This window comes from Cynocephalus volans, chromosome 8, assembly GCF_027409185.1.
Source record: "Cynocephalus volans isolate mCynVol1 chromosome 8, mCynVol1.pri, whole genome shotgun sequence".
In the NCBI taxonomy this organism is placed as follows: domain Eukaryota; kingdom Metazoa; phylum Chordata; class Mammalia; order Dermoptera; family Cynocephalidae; genus Cynocephalus; species Cynocephalus volans.
This window is the reverse complement of record NC_084467.1, coordinates 159,454,156-159,469,734: the sequence shown is the minus strand read 5'-3', so window position 1 is coordinate 159,469,734 and position 15,579 is coordinate 159,454,156.

The following is a 15,579-nucleotide window of genomic DNA, read 5'->3' as shown; positions in this document are numbered from 1 at the left end:
TCCTACAGGCTAGATGTGAGAGGCACATTCTGCTGCTTCCTCCCTTAGAGTTAAACTAGCTTCTGAAAGCTCAACCTCCGGGGAGTTTGTTTGGCAGAGATATAGAACACACTTTTCCAAGCCTGTTGGAAGGCATTTGCAGTTTCATTTCGCGTCTAATTTCCCAAACCAAACTGCTTGCAGCTCTAACTGCCTTCTAACTACCACTTCTTCGGTTCAGTGAGATATGCTGGATTCTAAACGGAGAAGCTTCTCTGACGCTTTTTCACAGAGATTTTGAAACTGAAATCTCCCATGCTGTTTCCAACATAGCCAGCAATGGGCTTCCCCATAGAACTTGCCAACCTGAATTCCTACAGGCTAGATGTGAGAGGCACATTCTGCTGCTTCCTCCCTTAGAGTTAAACTAGCTTCTGAAAGCTCAACCTCCAGGGAGTCTGTTTGGCAGAGATATAGAACACACTTTTCCAAGCCTGTTGGAAGGCATTTGCAGTTTCATTTCGCGTCTAATTTCCCAAACCAAACTGCTTGCAGCTCTAACTGCCTTCTAACTACCACTTCTTCGGTTCAGTGAGATATGCTGGATTCTAAACGGAGAAGCTTCTCTGACGCTTTTTCACAGAGATTTTGAAACTGAAATCTCCCATGCCGTTTCCACCATAGGCAGCAATGGGCTTCCCCATAGAACTTGCCAACCTGAATTCCTACAGGCTAGATGTGAGAGGCACATTCTGCTGCTTCCTCCCTAAGAGTTAAGCTTGCTTCTGAAAGCTCAACCTCCGGGGAGTCTGTTTGGCAGAGATATAGAACACACTTTTCCAAGCCTGTTGGAAGGCCTTTGCAGTGTCATTTCGCATCTAATTTCCCAAACCAAACTGCTTGCAGCTCTAACTCCCTTCTAACTACCCCTTCTTCGGTTCAGTGAGATATGCTGGATTCTGAACGGAGAAGCTTCTCTGACGCTTTTTCACAGAGATTTTGAAACTGAAATTTCCAAACCCGTTTCCAACGAAGGCGCCAATGGGCTTCCCCATAGAACTTGCCAACCTGAATTCCTACAGGCTAGATGTGAGAGGCACATTCTGCTGCTTCCTCCCTTAGAGTTAAACTAGCTTCTGAAAGCTCAACCTCCGGGGAGTTTGTTTGGCAGAGATATAGAACACACTTTTCCAAGCCTGTTGGAAGGCATTTGCAGTTACATTTCGCGTCTAATTTCCCAAACCAAACTGCTTGCAGCTCTAACTGCCTTCTAACTACCACTTCTTCGGTTCAGTGAGATGTGCTGGATTCTAAACGGAGAAGCTTCTCTGACGCTTTTTCACAGAGATTTTGAAACTGAAATCTCCCATGCTGTTTCCACCATAGCCAGCAATGGGCTTCCCCATAGAACTTGCCAACCTGAATTCCTACAGGCTAGATGTGAGAGGCACATTCTGCTGCTTCCTCCCTTAGAGTTAAACTAACTTCTGAAAGCTCAACCTCCAGATAGTCTGTTTGGCAGAGATATAGAACACACTTTTCCAAGCCTGTTGGAAGGCATTTGCAGTTTCATTTCGCTTCTAATTTCCCAAACCAAACTGCTTGCAGCTCTAACTGCCTTCTAACTACCACTTCTTCGGTTCAGTGAGATATGCTGGATTCTAAACGGAGAAGCTTCTCTGACGCTTTTTCACAGAGATTTTGAAACTGAAATCTCCCATGCCGTTTCCACCATAGGCAGCAATGGGCTTCCCCATAGAACTTGCCAACCTGAATTCCTACAGGCTAGATGTGAGAGGCACATTCTGCTGCTTCCTCCCTTAGAGTTAAACTTGCTTCTGAAAGCTCAACCTCCGGGGAGTTTGTTTGGCAGAGATATAGAACACACTTTTCCAAGCCTGTTGGAAGGCATTTGCAGTGTCATTTCGCATCTAATTTCCCAAACCAAACTGCTTGCAGCTCTAACTCCCTTCTAACTACCACTTCTTCGGTTCAGTGAGATATGCTGGGTTCTAAACGGAGAAGCTTCTCTGACGCTTTTTCACAGAGATTTTGAAACTGAAATTTCCAAACCCGTTTCCAACGAAGGCGCCAATGGGCTTCCCCATAGAACTTGCCAACCTGAATTCCTACAGGCTAGATGTGAGAGGCACATTCTGCTGCTTCCTCCCTTAGAGTTAAACTAGCTTCTGAAAGCTCAACCTCCGGGGAGTTTGTTTGGCAGAGATATAGAACACACTTTTCCAAGCCTGTTGGAAGGCATTTGCAGTTTCATTTCGCGTCTAATTTCCCAAACCAAACTGCTTGCAGCTCTAACTCCCTTCTAACTACCACTTCTTCGGTTCAGTGAGATATGCTGGATTCTAAACGGAGAAGCTTCTCTGACGCTTTTTCACAGAGATTTTGAAACTGAAATCTCCCATGCCGTTTCCACCATAGGCAGCAATGGGCTTCCCCATAGAACTTGCCAACCTGAATTCCTAAAGGCTAGATGTGAGAGGCACATTCTGCTGCTTCCTCCCTTAGAGTTAAACTTGCTTCTGACAGCTCAACCTCCGGGGAGTTTGTTTGGCAGAGATATAGAACACACTTTTCCAAGCCTGTTGGAAGGCATTTGCAGTTTCATTTCGCGTCTAATTTCCCAAACCAAACTGCTTGCAGCTCTAACTCCCTTCTAACTACCAATTCTTCGGTTCAGTGAGATATGCTGGATTCTAAACGGAGAAGCTTCTCTGACGCTTTTTCACAGAGATTTTGAAACTGAAATTTCCAAACCCGTTTCCAACGAAGGCGCCAATGGGCTTCCCCATAGAACTTGCCCACCTGAATTCCTACAGGCTAGATGTGAGAGGCACATTCTGCTGCTTCCTCCCTTAGAGTTAAACTAGCTTCTGAAAGCTCAACCTCCGGGGAGTTTGTTTGGCAGAGATATAGAACACACTTTTCCAAGCCTGTTGGAAGGCATTTGCAGTTTCATTTCGCGTCTAATTTCCCAAACCAAACTGCTTGCAGCTCTAACTGCCTTCTAACTACCACTTCTTCGGTTCAGTGAGATATGCTGGATTCTAAACGGAGAAGCTTCTCTGACGCTTTTTCACAGAGATTTTGAAACTGAAATCTCCCATGCCGTTTCCACCATAGGCAGCAATGGGCTTCCCCATAGAACTTGCCAACCTGAATTCCTACAGGCTAGATGTGAGAGGCACATTCTGCTGCTTCCTCCCTTAGAGTTAAACTAGCTTCTGAAAGCTCAAACTCCGGGGAGTTTGTTTGGCAGAGATATAGAACACACTTTTCCAAGCCTGTTGGAAGGCATTTGCAGTTTCATTTCGCGTCTAATTTCCCAAACCAAACTGCTTGCAGCTCTAACTGCCTTCTAACTACCACGTCTTCGGTTCAGTGAGATATGCTGGATTCTAAACGGAGAAGCTTCTCTGACGCTTTTTCACAGAGATTTTGAAACTGAAATCTCCCATGCCGTTTCCACCATAGGCAGCAATGGGCTTCCCCATAGAACTTGCCAACCTGAATTCCTACAGGCTAGATGTGAGAGGCACATTCTGCTGCTTCCTCCCTTAGAGTTAAACTAGCTTCTGAAAGCTCAACCTCCGGGGAGTTTGTTTGGCAGAGATATAGAACACACTTTTCCAAGCCTGTTGGAAGGCATTTGCAGTTTCATTTCGCGTCTAATTTCCCAAACCAAACTGCTTGCAGCTCTAACTGCCTTCTAACTACCACTTCTTCGGTTCAGTGAGATATGCTGGATTCTAAACGGAGAAGCTTCTCTGACGCTTTTTCACAGAGATTTTGAAACTGAAATCTCCCATGCTGTTTCCAACATAGCCAGCAATGGGCTTCCCCATAGAACTTGCCAACCTGAATTCCTACAGGCTAGATGTGAGAGGCACATTCTGCTGCTTCCTCCCTTAGAGTTAAACTAGCTTCTGAAAGCTCAACCTCCAGGGAGTCTGTTTGGCAGAGATATAGAACAGACTTTTCCAAGCCTGTTGGAAGGCATTTGCAGTTTCATTTCGCGTCTAATTTCCCAAACCAAACTGCTTGCAGCTCTAACTGCCTTCTAACTACCACTTCTTCGGTTCAGTGAGATATGCTGGATTCTAAACGGAGAAGCTTCTCTGACGCTTTTTCACAGAGATTTTGAAACTGAAATCTCCCATGCCGTTTCCACCATAGGCAGCAATGGGCTTCCCCATAGAACTTGCCAACCTGAATTCCTACAGGCTAGATGTGAGAGGCACATTCTGCTGCTTCCTCCCTAAGAGTTAAGCTTGCTTCTGAAAGCTCAACCTCCGGGGAGTCTGTTTGGCAGAGATATAGAACACACTTTTCCAAGCCTGTTGGAAGGCCTTTGCAGTGTCATTTCGCATCTAATTTCCCAAACCAAACTGCTTGCAGCTCTAACTCCCTTCTAACTACCCCTTCTTCGGTTCAGTGAGATATGCTGGATTCTGAACGGAGAAGCTTCTCTGACGCTTTTTCACAGAGATTTTGAAACTGAAATTTCCAAACCCGTTTCCAACGAAGGCGCCAATGGGCTTCCCCATAGAACTTGCCAACCTGAATTCCTACAGGCTAGATGTGAGAGGCACATTCTGCTGCTTCCTCCCTTAGAGTTAAACTAGCTTCTGAAAGCTCAACCTCCGGGGAGTTTGTTTGGCAGAGATATAGAACACACTTTTCCAAGCCTGTTGGAAGGCATTTGCAGTTACATTTCGCGTCTAATTTCCCAAACCAAACTGCTTGCAGCTCTAACTGCCTTCTAACTACCACTTCTTCGGTTCAGTGAGATGTGCTGGATTCTAAACGGAGAAGCTTCTCTGACGCTTTTTCACAGAGATTTTGAAACTGAAATCTCCCATGCTGTTTCCACCATAGCCAGCAATGGGCTTCCCCATAGAACTTGCCAACCTGAATTCCTACAGGCTAGATGTGAGAGGCACATTCTGCTGCTTCCTCCCTTAGAGTTAAACTAACTTCTGAAAGCTCAACCTCCAGATAGTCTGTTTGGCAGAGATATAGAACACACTTTTCCAAGCCTGTTGGAAGGCATTTGCAGTTTCATTTCGCTTCTAATTTCCCAAACCAAACTGCTTGCAGCTCTAACTGCCTTCTAACTACCACTTCTTCGGTTCAGTGAGATATGCTGGATTCTAAACGGAGAAGCTTCTCTGACGCTTTTTCACAGAGATTTTGAAACTGAAATCTCCCATGCCGTTTCCACCATAGGCAGCAATGGGCTTCCCCATAGAACTTGCCAACCTGAATTCCTACAGGCTAGATGTGAGAGGCACATTCTGCTGCTTCCTCCCTTAGAGTTAAACTTGCTTCTGAAAGCTCAACCTCCGGGGAGTTTGTTTGGCAGAGATATAGAACACACTTTTCCAAGCCTGTTGGAAGGCCTTTGCAGTGTCATTTCGCATCTAATTTCCCAAACCAAACTGCTTGCAGCTCTAACTCCCTTCTAACTACCACTTCTTCGGTTCAGTGAGATATGCTGGGTTCTAAACGGAGAAGCTTCTCTGACGCTTTTTCACAGAGATTTTGAAACTGAAATTTCCAAACCCGTTTCCAACGAAGGCGCCAATGGGCTTCCCCATAGAACTTGCCAACCTGAATTCCTACAGGCTAGATGTGAGAGGCACATTCTGCTGCTTCCTCCCTTAGAGTTAAACTAGCTTCTGAAAGCTCAACCTCCGGGGAGTTTGTTTGGCAGAGATATAGAACACACTTTTCCAAGCCTGTTGGAAGGCCTTTGCAGTGTCATTTCGCATCTAATTTCCCAAACCAAACTGCTTGCAGCTCTAACTCCCTTCTAACTACCACTTCTTCGGTTCAGTGAGATATGCTGGATTCTAAACGGAGAAGCTTCTCTGACGCTTTTTCACAGAAATTTTGAAACTGAAATTTCCAAACCCGTTTCATACGAAGGCGCCAATGGGCTTCCCCATAGAACTTGCCAACCTGAATTCCTACAGGCTAGATGTGAGAGGCACATTCTGCTGCTTCCGCCCTTAGAGTTAAACTAGCTTCTGAAATCTCAACCTCCGGGGAGTTTGTTTGGCAGAGATATAGAACACACTTTTCCAAGCCTGTTGGAAGGCATTTGCAGTTTCATTTCGCGTCTAATTTCCCAAACCAAACTGCTTGCAGCTCTAACTCCCTTCTAACTGCCACTTCTTCGGTTCAGTGAGATATGCTGGATTCTAAACGGAGAAGCTTCTCTGACGCTTTTTCACAGAGATTTTGAAACTGAAATCTCCCATGCCGTTTCCACCATAGGCAGCAATGGGCTTCCCCATAGAACTTGCCAACCTGAATTCCTACAGGCTAGATGTGAGAGGCACATTCTGCTGCTTCCTCCCTTAGAGTTAAACTTGCTTCTGAAAGCTCAACCTCCGGGGAGTTTGTTTGGCAGAGATATAGAACATACTTTTCCAAGCCTGTTGGAAGGCATTTGCAGTTTCATTTCGCGTCTAATTTCCCAAACCAAACTGCTTGCAGCTCTAACTCCCTTCTAACTACCACTTCTTCGGTTCAGTGAGATATGCTGGATTCTAAACGGAGAAGCTTCTCTGACGCTTTTTCACAGAGATTTTGAAACTGAAATTTCCAACCCCGTTTCCAACGAAGGCGCCAATGGGCTTCCCCATAGAACTTGCCAACCTGAATTCCTACAGGCTAGATGTGAGAGGCACATTCTGCTGCTTCCTCCCTTAGAGTTAAACTTGCTTCTGAAAGCTCAACCTCCGGGGAGTTTGTTTGGCAGAGATATAGAACACACTTTTCCAAGCCTGTTGGAAGGCATTTGCAGTTTCATTTCGCGTCTAATTTCCCAAACCAAACTGCTTGCAGCTCTAACTGCCTTCTAACTACCACTTCTTCGGTTCAGTGAGATATGCTGGATTCTAAACGGAGAAGCTTCTCTGACGCTTTTTCACAGAGATTTTGAAACTGAAATCTCCCATGCCGTTTCCACCATAGGCAGCAATGGGCTTCCCCATAGAACTTGCCAACCTGAATTCCTACAGGCTAGATGTGAGAGGCACATTCTGCTGCTTCCTCCCTTAGAGTTAAACTTGCTTCTGAAAGCTCAACCTCCGGGGAGTCTGTTTGGCAGAGATATAGAACACACTTTTCCAAGCCTGTTGGAAGGCATTTGCAGTTTCATTTCGCGTCTAATTTCCCAAACCAAACTGCTTGCAGCTCTAACTGCCTTCTAACTACCACTTCTTCGGTTCAGTGAGATATGCTGGATTCTAAACGGAGAAGCTTCTCTGACGCTTTTTCACAGAGATTTTGAAACTGAAATTTCCAAACCCGTTTCCAACGAAGGCGCCAATGGGCTTCCCCATAGAACTTGCCAACCTGAATTCCTACAGGCTAGATGTGAGAGGCACATTCTGCTGCTTCCTCCCTTAGAGTTAAACTAGCTTCTGAAAGCTCAACCTCCGGGGAGTTTGTTTGGCAGAGATATAGAACACACTTTTCCAAGCCTGTTGGAAGGCATTTGCAGTTTCATTTCGCGTCTAATTTCCCAAACCAAACTGCTTGCAGCTCTAACTGCCTTCTAACTACCACTTCTTCGGTTCAGTGAGATATGCTGGATTCTAAACGGAGAAGCTTCTCTGACGCTTTTTCACAGAGATTTTGAAACTGAAATCTCCCATGCTGTTTCCAACATAGCCAGCAATGGGCTTCCCCATAGAACTTGCCAACCTGAATTCCTACAGGCTAGATGTGAGAGGCACATTCTGCTGCTTCCTCCCTTAGAGTTAAACTAGCTTCTGAAAGCTCAACCTCCAGGGAGTCTGTTTGGCAGAGATATAGAACACACTTTTCCAAGCCTGTTGGAAGGCATTTGCAGTTTCATTTCGCGTCTAATTTCCCAAACCAAACTGCTTGCAGCTCTAACTGCCTTCTAACTACCACTTCTTCGGTTCAGTGAGATATGCTGGATTCTAAACGGAGAAGCTTCTCTGACGCTTTTTCACAGAGATTTTGAAACTGAAATCTCCCATGCCGTTTCCACCATAGGCAGCAATGGGCTTCCCCATAGAACTTGCCAACCTGAATTCCTACAGGCTAGATGTGAGAGGCACATTCTGCTGCTTCCTCCCTAAGAGTTAAGCTTGCTTCTGAAAGCTCAACCTCCGGGGAGTCTGTTTGGCAGAGATATAGAACACACTTTTCCAAGCCTGTTGGAAGGCCTTTGCAGTGTCATTTCGCATCTAATTTCCCAAACCAAACTGCTTGCAGCTCTAACTCCCTTCTAACTACCCCTTCTTCGGTTCAGTGAGATATGCTGGATTCTGAACGGAGAAGCTTCTCTGACGCTTTTTCACAGAGATTTTGAAACTGAAATTTCCAAACCCGTTTCCAACGAAGGCGCCAATGGGCTTCCCCATAGAACTTGCCCACCTGAATTCCTACAGGCTAGATGTGAGAGGCACATTCTGCTGCTTCCTCCCTTAGAGTTAAACTAGCTTCTGAAAGCTCAACCTCCGGGGAGTTTGTTTGGCAGAGATAAAGAACACACTTTTCCAAGCCTGTTGGAAGACATTTGCAGTTTCATTTCGCGTCTAATTTCCCAAACCAAACTGCTTGCAGCTCTAACTGCCTTCTAACTACCACTTCTTCGGTTCAGTGAGATATGCTGGATTCTAAACGGAGAAGCTTCTCTGACGCTTTTTCACAGAGATTTTGAAACTGAAATCTCCCATGCTGTTTCCACCATAGGCAGCAATGGGCTTCCCCATAGAACTTGCCAACCTGAATTCCTACAGGCTAGATGTGAGAGGCACATTCTGCTGCTTCCTCCCTAAGAATTAAGCTTGCTTCTGAAAGCTCAACCCCCGGGGAGTCTGTTTGGCAGAGATATAGAACACACTTTTCCAAGCCTGTTGGAAGGCCTTTGCAGTGTCATTTCGCATCTAATTTCCCAAACCAAACTGCTTGCAGCTCTAACTCCCTTCTAACTACCACTTCTTCGGTTCAGTGAGATATGCTGGATTCTAAACGGAGAAGCTTCTCTGACGCTTTTTCACAGAAATTTTGAAACTGAAATTTCCAAACCCGTTTCATACGAAGGCGCCAATGGGCTTCCCCATAGAACTTGCCAACCTGAATTCCTACAGGCTAGATGTGAGAGGCACATTCTGCTGCTTCCGCCCTTAGAGTTAAACTAGCTTCTGAAATCTCAACCTCCGGGGAGTTTGTTTGGCAGAGATATAGAACACACTTTTCCAAGCCTGTTGGAAGGCATTTGCAGTTTCATTTCGCGTCTAATTTCCCAAACCAAACTGCTTGCAGCTCTAACTCCCTTCTAACTGCCACGTCTTCGGTTCAGTGAGATATGCTGGATTCTAAACGGAGAAGCTTCTCTGACGCTTTTTCACAGAGATTTTGAAACTGAAATCTCCCATGCCGTTTCCACCATAGGCAGCAATGGGCTTCCCCATAGAACTTGCCAACCTGAATTCCTACAGGCTAGATGTGAGAGGCACATTCTGCTGCTTCCTCCCTTAGAGTTAAACTTGCTTCTGAAAGCTCAACCTCCGGGGAGTTTGTTTGGCAGAGATATAGAACATACTTTTCCAAGCCTGTTGGAAGGCATTTGCAGTTTCATTTCGCGTCTAATTTCCCAAACCAAACTGCTTGCAGCTCTAACTCCCTTCTAACTACCACTTCTTCGGTTCAGTGAGATATGCTGGATTCTAAACGGAGAAGCTTCTCTGACGCTTTTTCACAGAGATTTTGAAACTGAAATTTCCAACCCCGTTTCCAACGAAGGCGCCAATGGGCTTCCCCATAGAACTTGCCAACCTGAATTCCTACAGGCTAGATGTGAGAGGCACATTCTGCTGCTTCCTCCCTTAGAGTTAAACTTGCTTCTGAAAGCTCAACCTCCGGGGAGTTTGTTTGGCAGAGATATAGAACACACTTTTCCAAGCCTGTTGGAAGGCATTTGCAGTTTCATTTCGCGTCTAATTTCCCAAACCAAACTGCTTGCAGCTCTAACTGCCTTCTAACTACCACTTCTTCGGTTCAGTGAGATATGCTGGATTCTAAACGGAGAAGCTTCTCTGACGCTTTTTCACAGAGATTTTGAAACTGAAATCTCCCATGCCGTTTCCACCATAGGCAGCAATGGGCTTCCCCATAGAACTTGCCAACCTGAATTCCTACAGGCTAGATGTGAGAGGCACATTCTGCTGCTTCCTCCCTTAGAGTTAAACTTGCTTCTGAAAGCTCAACCTCCGGGGAGTCTGTTTGGCAGAGATATAGAACACACTTTTCCAAGCCTGTTGGAAGGCATTTGCAGTTTCATTTCGCGTCTAATTTCCCAAACCAAACTGCTTGCAGCTCTAACTGCCTTCTAACTACCACTTCTTCGGTTCAGTGAGATATGCTGGATTCTAAACGGAGAAGCTTCTCTGACGCTTTTTCACAGAGATTTTGAAACTGAAATTTCCAAACCCGTTTCCAACGAAGGCGCCAATGGGCTTCCCCATAGAACTTGCCAACCTGAATTCCTACAGGCTAGATGTGAGAGGCACATTCTGCTGCTTCCTCCCTTAGAGTTAAACTAGCTTCTGAAAGCTCAACCTCCGGGGAGTTTGTTTGGCAGAGATATAGAACACACTTTTCCAAGCCTGTTGGAAGGCATTTGCAGTTTCATTTCGCGTCTAATTTCCCAAACCAAACTGCTTGCAGCTCTAACTGCCTTCTAACTACCACTTCTTCGGTTCAGTGAGATATGCTGGATTCTAAACGGAGAAGCTTCTCTGACGCTTTTTCACAGAGATTTTGAAACTGAAATCTCCCATGCTGTTTCCAACATAGCCAGCAATGGGCTTCCCCATAGAACTTGCCAACCTGAATTCCTACAGGCTAGATGTGAGAGGCACATTCTGCTGCTTCCTCCCTTAGAGTTAAACTAGCTTCTGAAAGCTCAACCTCCAGGGAGTCTGTTTGGCAGAGATATAGAACACACTTTTCCAAGCCTGTTGGAAGGCATTTGCAGTTTCATTTCGCGTCTAATTTCCCAAACCAAACTGCTTGCAGCTCTAACTGCCTTCTAACTACCACTTCTTCGGTTCAGTGAGATATGCTGGATTCTAAACGGAGAAGCTTCTCTGACGCTTTTTCACAGAGATTTTGAAACTGAAATCTCCCATGCCGTTTCCACCATAGGCAGCAATGGGCTTCCCCGTAGAACTTGCCAACCTGAATTCCTACAGGCTAGATGTGAGAGGCACATTCTGCTGCTTCCTCCCTAAGAGTTAAGCTTGCTTCTGAAAGCTCAACCTCCGGGGAGTCTGTTTGGCAGAGATATAGAACACACTTTTCCAAGCCTGTTGGAAGGCCTTTGCAGTGTCATTTCGCATCTAATTTCCCAAACCAAACTGCTTGCAGCTCTAACTCCCTTCTAACTACCCCTTCTTCGGTTCAGTGAGATATGCTGGATTCTGAACGGAGAAGCTTCTCTGACGCTTTTTCACAGAGATTTTGAAACTGAAATTTCCAAACCCGTTTCCAACGAAGGCGCCAATGGGCTTCCCCATAGAACTTGCCAACCTGAATTCCTACAGGCTAGATGTGAGAGGCACATTCTGCTGCTTCCTCCCTTAGAGTTAAACTAGCTTCTGAAAGCTCAACCTCCGGGGAGTTTGTTTGGCAGAGATATAGAACACACTTTTCCAAGCCTGTTGGAAGGCATTTGCAGTTACATTTCGCGTCTAATTTCCCAAACCAAACTGCTTGCAGCTCTAACTGCCTTCTAACTACCACTTCTTCGGTTCAGTGAGATGTGCTGGATTCTAAACGGAGAAGCTTCTCTGACGCTTTTTCACAGAGATTTTGAAACTGAAATCTCCCATGCTGTTTCCACCATAGCCAGCAATGGGCTTCCCCATAGAACTTGCCAACCTGAATTCCTACAGGCTAGATGTGAGAGGCACATTCTGCTGCTTCCTCCCTTAGAGTTAAACTAACTTCTGAAAGCTCAACCTCCAGATAGTCTGTTTGGCAGAGATATAGAACACACTTTTCCAAGCCTGTTGGAAGGCATTTGCAGTTTCATTTCGCTTCTAATTTCCCAAACCAAACTGCTTGCAGCTCTAACTGCCTTCTAACTACCACTTCTTCGGTTCAGTGAGATATGCTGGATTCTAAACGGAGAAGCTTCTCTGACGCTTTTTCACAGAGATTTTGAAACTGAAATCTCCCATGCCGTTTCCACCATAGGCAGCAATGGGCTTCCCCATAGAACTTGCCAACCTGAATTCCTACAGGCTAGATGTGAGAGGCACATTCTGCTGCTTCCTCCCTTAGAGTTAAACTTGCTTCTGAAAGCTCAACCTCCGGGGAGTTTGTTTGGCAGAGATATAGAACACACTTTTCCAAGCCTGTTGGAAGGCCTTTGCAGTGTCATTTCGCATCTAATTTCCCAAACCAAACTGCTTGCAGCTCTAACTCCCTTCTAACTACCACTTCTTCGGTTCAGTGAGATATGCTGGGTTCTAAACGGAGAAGCTTCTCTGACGCTTTTTCACAGAGATTTTGAAACTGAAATTTCCAAACCCGTTTCCAACGAAGGCGCCAATGGGCTTCCCCATAGAACTTGCCAACCTGAATTCCTACAGGCTAGATGTGAGAGGCACATTCTGCTGCTTCCTCCCTTAGAGTTAAACTAGCTTCTGAAAGCTCAACCTCCGGGGAGTTTGTTTGGCAGAGATATAGAACACACTTTTCCAAGCCTGTTGGAAGGCATTTGCAGTTTCATTTCGCGTCTAATTTCCCAAACCAAACTGCTTGCAGCTCTAACTCCCTTCTAACTACCACTTCTTCGGTTCAGTGAGATATGCTGGATTCTAAACGGAGAAGCTTCTCTGACGCTTTTTCACAGAGATTTTGAAACTGAAATCTCCCATGCCGTTTCCACCATAGGCAGCAATGGGCTTCCCCATAGAACTTGCCAACCTGAATTCCTAAAGGCTAGATGTGAGAGGCACATTCTGCTGCTTCCTCCCTTAGAGTTAAACTTGCTTCTGACAGCTCAACCTCCGGGGAGTTTGTTTGGCAGAGATATAGAACACACTTTTCCAAGCCTGTTGGAAGGCATTTGCAGTTTCATTTCGCGTCTAATTTCCCAAACCAAACTGCTTGCAGCTCTAACTCCCTTCTAACTACCACTTCTTCGGTTCAGTGAGATATGCTGGATTCTAAACGGAGAAGCTTCTCTGACGCTTTTTCACAGAGATTTTGAAACTGAAATTTCCAAACCCGTTTCCAACGAAGGCGCCAATGGGCTTCCCCATAGAACTTGCCCACCTGAATTCCTACAGGCTAGATGTGAGAGGCACATTCTGCTGCTTCCTCCCTTAGAGTTAAACTAGCTTCTGAAAGCTCAACCTCCGGGGAGTTTGTTTGGCAGAGATATAGAACACACTTTTCCAAGCCTGTTGGAAGGCATTTGCAGTTTCATTTCGCGTCTAATTTCCCAAACCAAACTGCTTGCAGCTCTAACTGCCTTCTAACTACCACTTCTTCGGTTCAGTGAGATATGCTGGATTCTAAACGGAGAAGCTTCTCTGACGCTTTTTCACAGAGATTTTGAAACTGAAATCTCCCATGCCGTTTCCACCATAGGCAGCAATGGGCTTCCCCATAGAACTTGCCAACCTGAATTCCTACAGGCTAGATGTGAGAGGCACATTCTGCTGCTTCCTCCCTTAGAGTTAAACTAGCTTCTGAAAGCTCAAACTCCGGGGAGTTTGTTTGGCAGAGATATAGAACACACTTTTCCAAGCCTGTTGGAAGGCATTTGCAGTTTCATTTCGCGTCTAATTTCCCAAACCAAACTGCTTGCAGCTCTAACTGCCTTCTAACTACCACTTCTTCGGTTCAGTGAGATATGCTGGATTCTAAACGGAGAAGCTTCTCTGACGCTTTTTCACAGAGATTTTGAAACTGAAATCTCCCATGCCGTTTCCACCATAGGCAGCAATGGGCTTCCCCATAGAACTTGCCAACCTGAATTCCTACAGGCTAGATGTGAGAGGCACATTCTGCTGCTTCCTCCCTTAGAGTTAAACTAGCTTCTGAAAGCTCAACCTCCGGGGAGTTTGTTTGGCAGAGATATAGAACACACTTTTCCAAGCCTGTTGGAAGGCATTTGCAGTTTCATTTCGCGTCTAATTTCCCAAACCAAACTGCTTGCAGCTCTAACTGCCTTCTAACTACCACTTCTTCGGTTCAGTGAGATATGCTGGATTCTAAACGGAGAAGCTTCTCTGACGCTTTTTCACAGAGATTTTGAAACTGAAATCTCCCATGCTGTTTCCAACATAGCCAGCAATGGGCTTCCCCATAGAACTTGCCAACCTGAATTCCTACAGGCTAGATGTGAGAGGCACATTCTGCTGCTTCCTCCCTTAGAGTTAAACTAGCTTCTGAAAGCTCAACCTCCAGGGAGTCTGTTTGGCAGAGATATAGAACAGACTTTTCCAAGCCTGTTGGAAGGCATTTGCAGTTTCATTTCGCGTCTAATTTCCCAAACCAAACTGCTTGCAGCTCTAACTGCCTTCTAACTACCACTTCTTCGGTTCAGTGAGATATGCTGGATTCTAAACGGAGAAGCTTCTCTGACGCTTTTTCACAGAGATTTTGAAACTGAAATCTCCCATGCCGTTTCCACCATAGGCAGCAATGGGCTTCCCCATAGAACTTGCCAACCTGAATTCCTACAGGCTAGATGTGAGAGGCACATTCTGCTGCTTCCTCCCTAAGAGTTAAGCTTGCTTCTGAAAGCTCAACCTCCGGGGAGTCTGTTTGGCAGAGATATAGAACACACTTTTCCAAGCCTGTTGGAAGGCCTTTGCAGTGTCATTTCGCATCTAATTTCCCAAACCAAACTGCTTGCAGCTCTAACTCCCTTCTAACTACCCCTTCTTCGGTTCAGTGAGATATGCTGGATTCTGAACGGAGAAGCTTCTCTGACGCTTTTTCACAGAGATTTTGAAACTGAAATTTCCAAACCCGTTTCCAACGAAGGCGCCAATGGGCTTCCCCATAGAACTTGCCAACCTGAATTCCTACAGGCTAGATGTGAGAGGCACATTCTGCTGCTTCCTCCCTTAGAGTTAAACTAGCTTCTGAAAGCTCAACCTCCGGGGAGTTTGTTTGGCAGAGATATAGAACACACTTTTCCAAGCCTGTTGGAAGGCATTTGCAGTTACATTTCGCGTCTAATTTCCCAAACCAAACTGCTTGCAGCTCTAACTGCCTTCTAACTACCACTTCTTCGGTTCAGTGAGATGTGCTGGATTCTAAACGGAGAAGCTTCTCTGACGCTTTTTCACAGAGATTTTGAAACTGAAATCTCCCATGCTGTTTCCACCATAGCCAGCAATGGGCTTCCCCATAGAACTTGCCAACCTGAATTCCTACAGGCTAGATGTGAGAGGCACATTCTGCTGCTTCCTCCCTTAGAGTTAAACTAACTTCTGAAAGCTCAACCTCCAGATAGTCTGTTTGGCAGAGATATAGAACACACTTTTCCAAGCCTGTTGGAAGGCA